General features: G+C 36.4%; 1 non-coding gene across 1 annotated transcript; it reads right to left on the minus strand.

The window, feature by feature from the left end:
- Positions 1–20: 20 nt before the first annotated feature.
- Positions 21–83, minus strand: Trnaa-ugc (transfer RNA alanine (anticodon UGC)). The gene has a single exon. It is a non-coding gene; the product is annotated as a tRNA-Ala (tRNA).
- Positions 84–14,128: the final 14,045 nt, after the last annotated feature.

A 14,128-nucleotide genomic window follows, 5' to 3' on the forward strand; every position in this document is an offset into this window, starting at 1 on the left:
CTTTTTTCTTTTTGCTTATGTGGTGCTGGGAATCGAACCCAGGGCCTCATGCATGCAAGGCAAGCGCTCTACCACTGAGCCCCTTCCCAGCCCACAACATTTCTTAAATCAAATAAAAGTGAACAAAGTTTACTACAACCTTTAGGGTAGAGCAAAGACAGTGCTAAAAAGGAAGTTCACAGTTTTGAATAGTTACATTGAAAAAACTCAAGAGAAATCTCAAAAAATAACTTAATGATGCATCTCAAGCTCTTGAAATTCAAGACGGGATACCAAACAAAATAGGTGGAAAGAAATAATAAGCATCAGGAAAGAATTAATAAAATTAACACCAAAATAACAATATAAAGACTCAATAAAATGAACAGTAGGGTCATTTAAACATAAACAGGATTGGCAACGTTAGCCAAGCCTAACAACCACCAAAAATAAGCTTCAGAGAAAACATAAGAATCTATATTCTCTCTATATTCTAATAAACTGAAAAATCTGCAAAAAAAAAAAAAGAACCCAGGTAAATTGTAAATGCATATGGCCTATTAAAATCAATAGGATACAAAACACCTAAACAGATCTGTAACAAGCTATGAAATTAAAACGGTAACAGAGTCTGACAAGAAAGACAGTCCAGGACCAAACAGATTCACTACTGAGTTTTCTCAGAGCTTTAAAGAACTAATTTTAATGTTTCTTAAACTATCTAGAAAGGGAAAGAATGCTACCAAGCTCATTCTATGAGACAATATCATCAGATACCAAAACTAAGTAAAGACACAAGAAAAAAGTTACAGGCCAATGTCCCTGATGAGTGTAGCCACATATATTCTCAATAAAATACTTACAAACCAAATTCAACAACATAAAATTGTCATACACTACTATGATCATTGTCTTTTTCATTTCAGCAATGTAAAGATGGCTCAAATTATGCAAATAAGTTAATATAAACAGAACGGACAAAAATCGCATAACCATCTCAACAGATGCAGAAAATGCTTTTCTCAAAAATTAACATCACTTTTATGATAGAAGTCCTGAAAGAACTAGGAATAGAAAGAATACATCTCAAAACAATAAAGACTATCTGTGAAAAGCCTGTAGCTAACATTGTATGAAATCGGAAAAAAATGAAACCATTTCTTCTACTGTCAGGAATGAGGCCGAGGAGTCCCTATTTCCGTCCTCATTTACAATAATGCTCCTTATCTTATCCAGTGTAGTAAGGGAAGATAAAGAAAAGAAGGGATACCAACAGAACAGAGGAAATCTAATTATTCCTATACAGATGTTGGAATCCAATATCTAAAAGACCAGAAAGATTCCAGCAAGAAAAACCTGTTAGATGTGATACTTTCAGCAAAGTAGCAGGATTCAAAAGCAATGCATATAATTAATAGCTTTTTCTATTCTCCAATATTGTACAAACCATCTATATAACACTGACACAAGTTGGTAAGTGGTTAAATAACCAATGTAGTGAGAAGCAAAAGTCTCTTCAGCCTATCTGCAGTTTAGTGATTTTTCAGAATATAGTTAGTGTTCACATGCAAAACTATCGAATCAGTGCACTAGGAAGTTTCCCAGATAAGATTACTTAAAAGAAAGTAAAAATTGCTCACAAACAAAAATTCACAGAACTGAATCCAAAGATGTCTAGGAAAAATGAGGAAAGGCTACTATTGAGAATAACATTCTAATTTTTCTATTAAAATTTTTGTATTAAAATTACTGTCTATGATGTTTTTCAAATTTTAAATTACAAAAACTATTTGTGAGCCGGGCGCTGGTGGCTCACGCCTGTAATCCTAGCTACTCAGGAGGCTGAGATCTGAGGATCATGGTTCAAAGCCAGCCCAGGCAGGAGAGACCGTGAGACTCCTATCTCTAATAAACCACCAGAAAACCGGAAGTGGCGCTGTAGCTCAAGTGGTAGAGCGCTCGCCTTGAGCTGAAGAGCTGAGGGACAGCGCCCAGGCCCAGAGTTCAAGCCCCACGAACGACAAAAAAAAAAAAAAAAAAAAAAAAAAACTATTTGTGAGTAGATTTGTTGTACTGGTTTGTACAATTAGTCACTGGTGTATATAACCTCCATACGTTTGGTATCTTTCCATAGTTGTGCTTTTTGCCTCAGTAATGGCCCTGTTTTTCTAAGGCAAGCGATCCATCAATGGCTCCTTCTCTTCCTCCAACATCAGACTGATTTACTCAGTGTGTGTGTGTGTGTGTGTGTGTGTGTGTGTGTGTGTGTGTGTGTGTGTGTGTGTGTGTGTGTGTGTGCATGTGTGTGCGTGTGTGTGTGTGGCAGCAACATATTGATCACCATCATCTATTTTGTACTGTTTAGTTGCCAACAAGGGCAAAAATATATCATTAGAAGTTTGTTACATGGAAGAGTGACATGAAAAATTATCTGAACAATAAAAATTCCTTAAATCTGAAGTATAAAATTTTTAAGAAAGAATTTTAGACTCTTTATCCAGAAAACTCCTTTTCCCATGGTTATTTCCAAGACTTAATTGTGAAAATTACTTTCTCTTTCTCTCTCTATATGTACATATACATAAACTTTACATGTCATAAGTATTAATTTATATACTATATATATATATATATATATATATATGTGTGTGTGTGTGTTTACATGTATCAGTCAGTAGTCTTTGATAATATACTCTTTGCCAGATGAGATACACCAATCTCTCATAGGAGTTAAAGACTACTGAGGTCATTTTGTTCAGGTCAGTGTTTAGGATAAAAAATAACAATACTTAGAGATGTTTTGTTTAAAATACATACAATTACTCTATATTTTCTAAGGGGTTGAACTCTAAAAACTTGTACATTGAGTAGCTATTTACAAAGTAGTATACAACTTTTATCTACAATTAAGTCTCTTATGATGTGTAGATAATCTTAAGCCTCCTCTGAAGTGCTACTGTAACAGCATCAAGAATCAAAATTGAAGTTCAACTTTTTATTGCTGCAGCTGGCTAATATGTGTAACAGCATTTTGGATTAAATTTATTTTGAAATTCAACTTGAGTGTATAGGTATCCATCAGCCTTTCCCTCTTGAATTTCCTCATTCACAAGTCCTTCCACCACCCTGTACTTTCCACATTTCATGGGTGTCTTTTCCCTGCCTTGGATGGGGGGATGGCGGGGAGGACTGGGACTCTATTCACCATTATACTGGGTTTGCATTTGGGATACCAGCCTCACATGGTGGCAGAGCTTTGGTGGGTGAGAGACAGATGCCAGGTCTATTAACTCCATTATTTCTGCTGAGGGTGCTACTTTTCCTGCCCACAGGTGTTACACACAATTCCCTCCTCTCTTGCCTCATACAGACATTACCATACTCTCTTAGAATTTTTGGCTACTATCACAGTTTAGGAGTAAAAAGCATTCTTATGAAATTTTTTTTCTCCAGACAACTAAGATAGAAAGGTACCTATGGATATTACAACAAAAGGACCTTAGAAAAATAGTATCAAAGACACTTCATTGTCACCAATACTGCTAATGAATTCTCAATCTGTTTTTTTCTGTAAATATGCTTTCATGCAAGTGTAAATATGTATATATTTAAACACATATATGTACATATACATATAAATGCACCTGTGTGTGTGTGTGTGTGTGTGTGTGAAAGTATATGTATATTTACTCACCATTTACTTCTGTCTTCTTCCACAGATTCCATTGTGGAATCAGATGAGAGTATGCTAAAAGATAGAAACAAAGCATATAGTCAGACACTGTATGGTTTTATAGACTTGATTTTTAGTTCTAATTAGCTATACTTTATCTTAGAAATTTGTTGACCTTTAAAAATTGAATTTAAAATAAGAAATTTAACATGTCATTAAACAATGACTAGAGTTCAGTTCTTTCCTACTGAACCTAAATCTAAAGGGTAACCATATTTTATAGATGAATCTTAATTCTTCAATAACCCACAAATCAATCAAAAATATTTTGGTCAATCTCCATGCATTTCAACATTTTCTGTAGTTTATCTTGATGCCTATTTCTAGTTTAGTTCCATTCTGGCATGATACAAACAGGAATACAACCTTTGCTTATATGTGTTAAGCCTTCCTTTATATAGTTACCATACAGTAATAGAGAGAAGAAAAGAAAGAAAAAAGAAAGTAATACTGCCTCTGTGCCCTAAAATATTATTTACTTTGGAGAAAGCTTCTTGGGTTGATGTTTAATCTGTAACTGCAGATGTCTGCTTCCATTTGCTCCATGTTGTCAGTTAATTATGAAGTTTCCTTGTTGATTTTTTTGCAGGGGTCGAGATAATTAAGAGGTCTATCTATGCTTCTATATACAGTAGTGCTCGCTGTATGAAATTGGGTGCACTGATCTTTTTTATATCCTCTTGATGGTATCCTTTGTCAATATGAAATGACTGTTATCTCATAATTTTTGAAATTTTCTTTGCCAGATATGAGTACATTTACATCTGGTTAATTTCCATTTCTTAGAAAACCTTTTTCTATCTTTTCACTTTTAGTGTGTTTTGTCTTTGCTAGAAAGTTATACTTTCTTTTCTCTCTTTTTTCTCTCTTGTTTCTTCCCCTTCCCCCCCCCCTCTCTATTCTCTATTGAAGTTTATTAAAGTTCAACTTCAGTTTGTTGGCACGTGTCATTCTTATCCCATATAATGTCCACCTAGAAACAATGGTCAAACATGTTTTGCCCTTTTTGGGTAACTTTCTACATTTTAGAAATTTCTACATTTTAGTCTCTTTTATCTGTGAATATGTATATAGGCTCATACACTGAGGTATGTATGTGGGTATTTGTATACACATGTCACATGTGTGTATATATAAAACACTTGTATCATGTCTGGTCAAGAAGTCTGTCACAGGGTACTGCTACATAAATATTCATATAAGGAAGGCATTTAAAAATACTTTTTAAAAAACATTAAAAAGCATTTAAAGCATTTAAAAACATACTCAGACACCATAAGACTAATCAAATTCTATTCAAATGAGCTACAATTTCTGCACAGCTCATGTGCATGTTGGCCTTAACTTATATCAAAATCAGTTGTTTAGCTTGTATGTTTTAATGAAGATTAGCTTCTATAAAAGTTTCATGACTTTTACCAGTGAATTTAAAAGCAGTGTCAGTATTTTCATTTGACATTTCAAATTTAACTTCAGTTTCCAGATATAATTTTTTTTAGCCATGTGACTTTGTAATTTATAACTATTCTTATTATAAGTCAATTGATCTTTTTTGTTAAGTAGTGTACCAAGAAGATTCAAGTCCATATGTCAGGTTATGAGTGAAGTACATCTTTTAAATACTCTTTCCATCCTCAAAATGGAATGATATTTAAAACTTGATATGTAACCCTGTCATTTGGACACCAGCATATCATATATTCTAGAATAGTCATTTTAATCTTGTCAAAATGTAATGAGTAAAAGCTGGGATGTCTATAATCCTTGGATTCAGAAGACTGGGGTTGGAGGTTTGACAGAGCAGCATGACTACATGGTGATAATCTGTCTCAAAAAAAAAAAAAGGAAGGAGGCTCAAATTCATGCTCAAAATCAGGCTCAAATCCATGTTTAGAGTTACTCAGGAGGCAGAAAGATTATGATTTATAGCCAGACAGGGCAAACAGTCTCTGAGATCCCATCTTATCCAATAAGGCAGGCCTAGTGGTACATGCAAAAAAGACCTTATCCCTAAAGTAAAATATGCTGAAGGCATGGCTCAATGCTAGACCTCTTACCTACCACCTCAAATTCAAACTGAGCACCACTAAATTGTGAGTGAGACACAGAAGGAGAAAAACAGTGACAGAAAGAGAAATCTGTATGAATATGTAGGGGCCAATTCATTGTGCTATGTTTATGTGAATATGTACATAAATAATAAATATGTCTATAATTCAAAATTGATAGTCCTTTATGTTTGTCTTATCTGTGCTGGCAGCTGCACCATCAGACACTGATATGAACTCCTAAGAAGAAGTTCTAAAAAATTTCAAAAACATAAAGTCAGATACTACAAGATTTATTCTTAACTTTAAGGTTAAAATTAGATACAATTTATGTACAGCTAATAAGCATCAGTAACTGGAATGGCTGTAGCTTTCTTCCTCACAGAGATGAAAATTCATTCATTCATTTATTTCATTCATTACTAGTTCTGGTGCTTGAGTTCAGTAACTGGTCACTGTCCCTGAGTTTTTAGATCAAGGCCTGAACTCTACCACTCCACGTCTGGCATTTTGCTAGTTAATTTGAGATAAGAATCTCATGGACTTTCCAACCAGGGCTGACTTTGAACTGCAGTCCTCACATCTCAGCCTCCTGAATAGCTTGGATTATAGGCAGGAGCCTTCAGCACCTGGCTTAAATCTTTTTATTTTTAATGAAAAGAATTAACTGTAAATACTTATGCTGCACTGCTCACAATGGAATCAAAGGACAGTGGCAAGATTTTTTTTTTTTTTTTTTTTTGTCGTTCGTGGGGCTTGAACTCTGGACCTGGGCGCTGTCCCTCAGCTCTTCAGCTCAAGGCGAGCGCTCTACCACTTGAGCTACAGCGCCACTTCTGGTTTTCTGGTGGTTTATTGGAGATAGGAGTCTCACAGTCTCTCCTGCCCGGGCTGGCTTTGAACCGCCATCCTCAGATCTCAGCCTCCTGAGTAGCTAGGATTACAGGCGTGAGCCACCAGCGCCTGGCCTAGTGGCAAGATTTTGATTTGTCTTTTCAATCAGCTGCGGTTTGTAGGTACAGTTCCCCTGATCCATCCAGATTCCTGATTCTTAAATCCCTCACCTTCCTCCCCTTCACCTTGAGTACTGTCCTTTCTGCCTTCATCGGTTCAAGAGACCACAGTTGTGAGCCAGAAGCTCCATCCAGTCTGCTGAAGGGATTAGACTTGGGGCACCCACTTCACATGGTTCCAGCACTGAGGCTGGGGAAGGAAGACTTCTAGGATTCTTAGCTTCATTGTTTTCTGTTAAAGGCTTTGTTTCCTGTTTTCTTCTATACCCTACTGGCTCTAAATAAACTAACTAAATTGAGACTCCTTTGTATAGCTAACTAAGGACAATTTTTTAAATTAAAAAAAAATCCCCCTTGGTATCTCCAGGAAAGACCACATGCAGTAACTAAGAGTGACAAACTCTAGGAATAAGAAGACTCCCTCAATAATAATGCTTCCCCTCTTTCATCCTTCCCCCTTCTTCTCTTCTTCCTGCTTCTCCTTCCTCCACACCTTCTACCTTTTCTTCCTTCCTTCCTATCTTCGCTTTTCTTTTCCCTTTTCCCTTCTCCTTCTTTGTGGTTTTGATTGGACCCAGAAGCTTGCTCATGCTACATATTTTAAATTAAAAGACATCAAAGTACAAGAGTACATCATGAGAAGATATTAAGAATATTATCAAGGGAAATCTGTTTACATGGATGCCACTGCAGTGATTTGATTGTCTACTTGCACGTTCACACACACACACACACACACACACACACACACACACACTCACACAAACACACACAGCATTTTTAATTTCTATCTTACGTTTTAATTGTTGCTTCGCTTGGATGAATTTCCTTGGCTTTCGTTGATACCTTGCTAAAGGATTAGAAGGAATATAGAAAGAAACCATGTCAGTTTGGGTTCCAATTAGTTATAATTACTATTCAACTAACAATCATCAGGAGCAAGAAGACTTCCTCCACGACTTGTTCTTTCCACCACGATTCAAAAGACAAAAGTATATTCTACATAGTAGTTTATCATTTTAAAGCTTATAATTTTAAAGCTTGTACAGCAGACACATACTGCAGTGCATTCATTGAGAATGGATCTAATGAACTTTTCTATCTGGACTGCCCAATTGCATTCCACCCAATCTCAACTTCTCAGCTTTCCATATAGAATGTGGGCTTATTTATAGCTCACATTCCACTGGTAGACCCATCACCAGGTATTGCTGAAAATGCATAGGTAGAAGGGCGTAGGATTTTTAAATGCACATAGTAAGATATCACATGACTTCCTAGACTGCAAACTCTGTTTCAAATGATTATATAGCATAGAAACTATTGGAACCTTTGTTTCATACAAATCAATTACTTTGAAACTTGTCAACCATTTTCCACAGAAGTGAGTTGTAGGGATTTGGAATGGACACATTTGGTCAGCTAACTTCTTAATAACTCTACCTTTCTATTCAGGTGTTTACATCCAAATTAAAGCAGAGTCTACACTTACTGTGTTGCTTCCCTCAATTCAATTGTATTGTACAGGTACACATCTATACTAAGTTCTGGATAGTTAAGTTCCAGAACCTGTTATTCCTTATGTCCAACATCATAAATACCTTTCCTTCTCTTATACAATTTAAACAGACTCCAGACCTGGGGCAGGGGCCCTGAAAAATGTGTAGCAGGTGTGGGTTGAAAGCCAGCCTTTCATGGTGGCAGACCTCTGCATACTGAGGATTTGGGTACCAGCTTTACATAGTGACAAAACTCTGGGTAATGAAGAACACATGCATAATATCTAATGGTTGATCCTCTGTTTGCTCCATATCTACATGTTTTGCTCCAAACCAAACACTTTTGTCCTCTGGTCCTTTCTATAACAGACTCATTAAAAGGAAAGTTTGTATTTTCTTAGGATTGTTACTAAATATAGAAGAAACATATGTCTCATGACCTGTTCCTTTCTTACTTGATTTAATCTAAAGAAGAAATATTCAGAAGTGATATTCAGAAAGAAGTTATATTCAGATCTTTTTGGATTTAAGCACAGTGTCAAAGATCCTGTATTGCCATGGTACTTGAAAATAAATTTTTAATAAATGCCCCTATGCAGGTCTATTACTGTTTCTGAATGTGAACCATTACTATTTTTACAGACACAAGTATATGGACTATTTGTATATAAAGTTTCAATTCTAACTTTACATTGTATCTATGAACATAAATACATATCTATATAATTATATACATCATAGACTCATTTTATCTCACCTTCCATCATTGATTTCTTCTTCGTATACTGATAAATAGTCACATGAAATCACCCTATAGAATGTAAGCATACATGTAGTCAGATATCATGGGACTTTTAATACTTACTATTCTAGGTCAAATTATTCTGCAGCTTATAAAATATAGAAGCTTTAATAGGCTCAATAGCTATGTACATAAGACCAATAAGATGATGCTAAGTGAATAAATTCTAAGATATGGCAACAAGAGGTTTTTCTTCTTGTTGTTTTTAATGTACTATGTTATTTCCTTTTTCTTTTGTGTTTTTTTCTCTGTGGTTTATCTCCTGCTGTCACTGTATTTGATTTTGGTACTCTGGGTAGTGTATATGAGTTTATCTGAATTAGGGAAGGGAAGGGGAATAACAAAATGGTGAGACAAAGGACAAAGGGTGAACCAATGCAACAGCACTACTCACAAGACAATATGTTGGAAATGAACTGTACAACTGAGGGGGGGGAATTCTGAAGGGAGGGAAAAGTAGGAAAAAAGTGAGGGAGGGGTAACAAGTTTGACAAAAAATGCACTCACTACCTTGCATATGTAAGTGTAACCCTCTGTATATGTCACTTGGACAATGAAATTAATTAAAAAAGAAGCTTTATTCTCACGTAAATCAGTTATTTAAAAGTTTATTCATCATTTCTTTTACAGATGTCAAATTTTATAGATTTCTAATGGATTTATTCTGTCTAGGAAAAAAATCTTTTAAAGTCTTTTACAGCTAAATGAAAATAATGCTAGTCTTCTGTGATTTATTTCCCCAATTTGAATGTGTTGTCTAAGTACAAATCCCTTTTGAATTATTTTTAAGCAACAGCTCCTGAAGATCACCATCCTAAGAGTCTTTATGCCATCCCACAAGATCAAGGCACTAAAGGCCTGACTCAGGAATTCTAAAAATGGGCCAGAAATGACATAGCTGGCAAGATCAATAGAAAGCCCACCGATTGGGAGAAGATCTTTACTAGCCATACAACGGACAAGGGTCTCATATCTAAAATATACTTGGAACTCAAAAAATTAAACCACCCAACAACAAATCCTCAAAGAAACAACTGCCCAATAAATAAGTGGGCGAAAGACTTAAAGAGAAGCTTCTCTGAAAAAGAAAGAAGGATGGCCAATAGACACATGAAGAAATGTTCAACATCCCTAGCCATAAAAGAAATGCAAATCAAAACAACATTGAGGTATCACCTCACTCCAGTTAGAACAGCAAAAATCAAGAACTCTAACAACAACAGATGCTGGAGGGGATGTGGACAGAAAGGAACCTTACTTCATTGTTGGTGGGAATGTAAACTTGTTCAACCACTTTGGAAAGCAGTATGGAGGTTCCTCAAAAGACTTCACATAGATCTCCCCTATGATCCAGCAATCCCACTTTTGGGCATTTACCCAAATGTTTACAAACAAGACCACACTAAAGCTACCAGCACAACTATGTTTATTGCAGCATTATTTACCATAGCTAAGATATGGAACCAACCCAGATGCCCCTCAGTAGATGAATGGATCAAGAAAATGTGGTATATATACACAATGGAATTCTATGCCTCCATCAGAAAGAATGACATTTCCCCATTTGTTAGGAAATGGAAAGGTTTGGAAAAAATTATATTAAGTGAAGTAAGCCAGGCCCAAAGAAGCATAGGTCCCATGGTTTCCCTTATTTGCAATATCTAGTATAGGTATGAGTCAAGCGGAAAAGGTCAGATAATGTGATGTTAGGAAAATGAACCCTTAAATATGTATTTTAATGTTTTCGTTTCTTTCATGCATGTGTTTCTAACGCATTTATAAGATTATTTCTTTGTTGCTTTGTATGTCCCTCCCCCACAGTGTAACCCCCGCTTTCACTATATTTGATGTCAGTATAACATGTGGAGGAGATGGGGACAAACAAGTCGTTTAAGAATTCAGGTGGACCTGTTGCAACAATGAGAAGTACAAAATGTCATGTCAAAACCAGCTTTACAATGTCGGTGTGTGGGGGGGAGGGGGGTATAATTGGGTGGGGGGAGGGGGGAGGCGGGGAAGGGAGGTGAAGGGTAAACAAAGGAGGAGGCTGCAATGCTTGGTAAGAAATGTATGCATTATCCTGCCCATGTAATTGTAGCCCCTCTGTACAGTATGTTCTCAAATAAAATAAAATAAAATTAAAAAAAAAAAAAAAAAAAGGGCCGGGCGCTGGTGGCTCACACCTGTAATCCTAGCTACTCAGGAGGCTGAGATCTGAGGATTGCGGTTCAAAGCCAGCCCGGGCAGGAGAGACCGTGAGACTCCTATCTCCAATAAACCACCAGAAAGCTGGAAGTGGCGCTGTAGCTCAAGTGGTAGAGCGCTCGCCTTGAGCTGAAGAGCTGAGGGACAGCACCCAGGCCCAGAGTTCAAGACCCGCGACCGACCAAAAAAAAAAAAAAAAAAAAAAAAGAATTCTAAAAATGGAAAATGGGTTTGATTTGAGAACCAGCCTCTTGTGGTAGCAGAACTCCTCATAAACAAGGCTTAGGCTACCCAGTTTCACAAGATGACATAGTCCTGAATAAAGGATTCTTTATGTGTGATCTTTGACCTTTTGTGTTTAGGGCTCTACTACTCTTTATCCAATATTATTTCTTTGCTCCCAAAAGGATTCTATTCTTTAGTTAACTCCATTTGTAAAAGGTTGCTACAAAGAATAACCAACATACTCCCTAGAAAAAGCATACTGCTCATGACCTGTTTCTCTCTTACTCTATTTGTTCTACAGGAGGAAGACAGTTAATCACAGATCTCTCAGAGCAAAAAATTAGATGTGGTGTCAAAGGCCCGAGAAATTTCCAAGAGACAACACACATCTCCATTTTCCCCCTCTCTCTACTTGTTTTTCTTTTTCTCTTTTTTTTGTTTTTCTTTTTTATTTTATTTTCTTATTTATTTATTTCTAGTGTCAGTATCGGAGTGTGAACAATGGCTGTCCCCTTTCTAGCACAGTTTTTAGGTTTGAGGCAAAACTTCACTCCTTTTGTGCTTAGATATATTTTGGATAGGACTTCTTGTTTTGACCAGGTATGGGTATCAGTCCATGATATTCCTACCCATGTCTCCTATTAGCCAGGGTCTCATGCTTATGCTACACTGCTCCACCACTCTTGTTTAACATTTTGCTATATGTGTATGTGTGTAGGTGGGTATTTTTCTCATTATGTCTTTAGAAATATGTATGTGAGGATATGTATATATATGTATGTATTTACAGGTATACTTAGAATATTCTTGGATTTTAACTCATATTTCAATACTAGATCCCACAGTAGGTGCTACTGCCAATTATTTCAGGATAAGGAATGATCAGAATATATACGCAGGCATAACACATAACCAGCACAACTTTTAAATCTGAACAGGTTAATTTAAAAAACCCACATGAAACTGTCATTTCCTAAGATGCTTTACATAGGAGTAGTTAAAATCAGAGGACAGGTAAAGATGAAGTTCATTCATTGGTTTATTAGAATTGAACCTTTACATGGGGACCTTTATTTCAAGTTGAAATTTAGGTTGTAGGTACTGGAATTACACAGATACAACTGATTATCAAGTCTTTCAATCACTTCCTTACTGTCACTCATTGTGTCTTTACTACCAGTCATATAGGGTAAGTTTGTAGACCAGGGATACAAAAGACAAGAGAATCATTCTTGATCTGTAGTGGCAGCCAGCAGATCACAAAAATAAACAAGAAGAAAGGAACAAGGATACATGAAAGAAAGAGAAGAGACTGTGAGCAATATGTTTTTTTTTTTCCTGATCAATCAGAACCTTATGGTATATTGGATTAGCCTGCTCAATTGCCTTAAACGATTAAATTTAAAAAACCCTGACCCAATGATATGCTGCCTATTAAATATTTATTTCAATAGTAAGGACTGATTTATAAAACTAGTATGGAAGAGAGGAATGTAAGAATATATTTCTGGCAAACAATAAAACAAAACAAGGACGAGCAGCTTTTAATGTAAGAAAAATTAGACTGCAGCAAACACTGGCAAAAACATAGAGAAGGACAGAAAATTATGAGAATATGTGAAATAAAGAAAAATAATATTTGTAAAGATACAGTTACACAATACAGGACAATGTGCTTCTATTAAACCAACATCATTAAACCTACAAGGCAATATCATTAAACCTACAAGGAGATATAGTCTTGACCACAAGAAGTTAGAAGCATCATTATCTGTTCCTACCAAAGAAAGATTATTCAAGCCAGGTGCTGGTGGCTCATGCCTGTAATCCTAGCTACTCAGGAGGCTGAGATCTGAGGATTACGGTTCAAAGCCAGCCTGGGCAGGAAAGTCTGTGAGACTCATCTCCAATAAACCACTAGAAAACCAGAAGTGGTGTTGTGGCTCAAGCGGTAGAGTGCTCGCCTTGAGCTGAAGAGCACAGGGACAGCACCCAGGCCCAGAGTTCAAGCCCCACGACCGACAAAAAAAGAGCATTCAAAATTATTTTTAAAAAACCATGCAAATTAGCTGACAGTCATTTGAAAATCAGAGGATTGATAAAGAAATCAATAAGGGCCAGGTGCCCATGGCTCAGGCCTGTAATTCTAGCTACTCAGGAGGCTGAGGTCTGAGTTTTGCAGTTCAAAGCCAGTCCGGGAATGGAAAGTCTGTGAGACTCTTAGCTCCAATTAATCATTAGAAAACCGGAAAAAAGCCAGAAGTAGTGCTGTGGCTCAAAGTGGTAGAGTACTCATCTTGAGCTGACGAATACAGGGACATTGCCCAGGCCCAGAGTTCAAGCCCCATAACTGACCAAAAAAAATCAATAAGGAAATTCAAAGTTTCAATATAATGTTGGAAAATACACTGATTTTGATGTGGTAGCTCAAGTTGATCTCCAAAAACTACAAGAGAGAAGAGCAGTGACAGGTTAGGGGTTATGTATAGGGAAGTAGAGTGGGGATGGATAAATAAGTAGAGACCAGAGGTCACACAAGAGTAACTCTAATGTTCTATAGAGCATAATATTAGAGCTTGTTGGAGAGTAACTGAATGTTTCCAAATAACAAGTGAAGATTACTT

Source organism: Dipodomys merriami, unplaced genomic scaffold (genome assembly GCF_024711535.1).
Source record: "Dipodomys merriami isolate MVZ:Mamm:240054 unplaced genomic scaffold, mDipMer1.0.p SCAF_56, whole genome shotgun sequence".
Classification (NCBI taxonomy): domain Eukaryota; kingdom Metazoa; phylum Chordata; class Mammalia; order Rodentia; family Heteromyidae; genus Dipodomys; species Dipodomys merriami.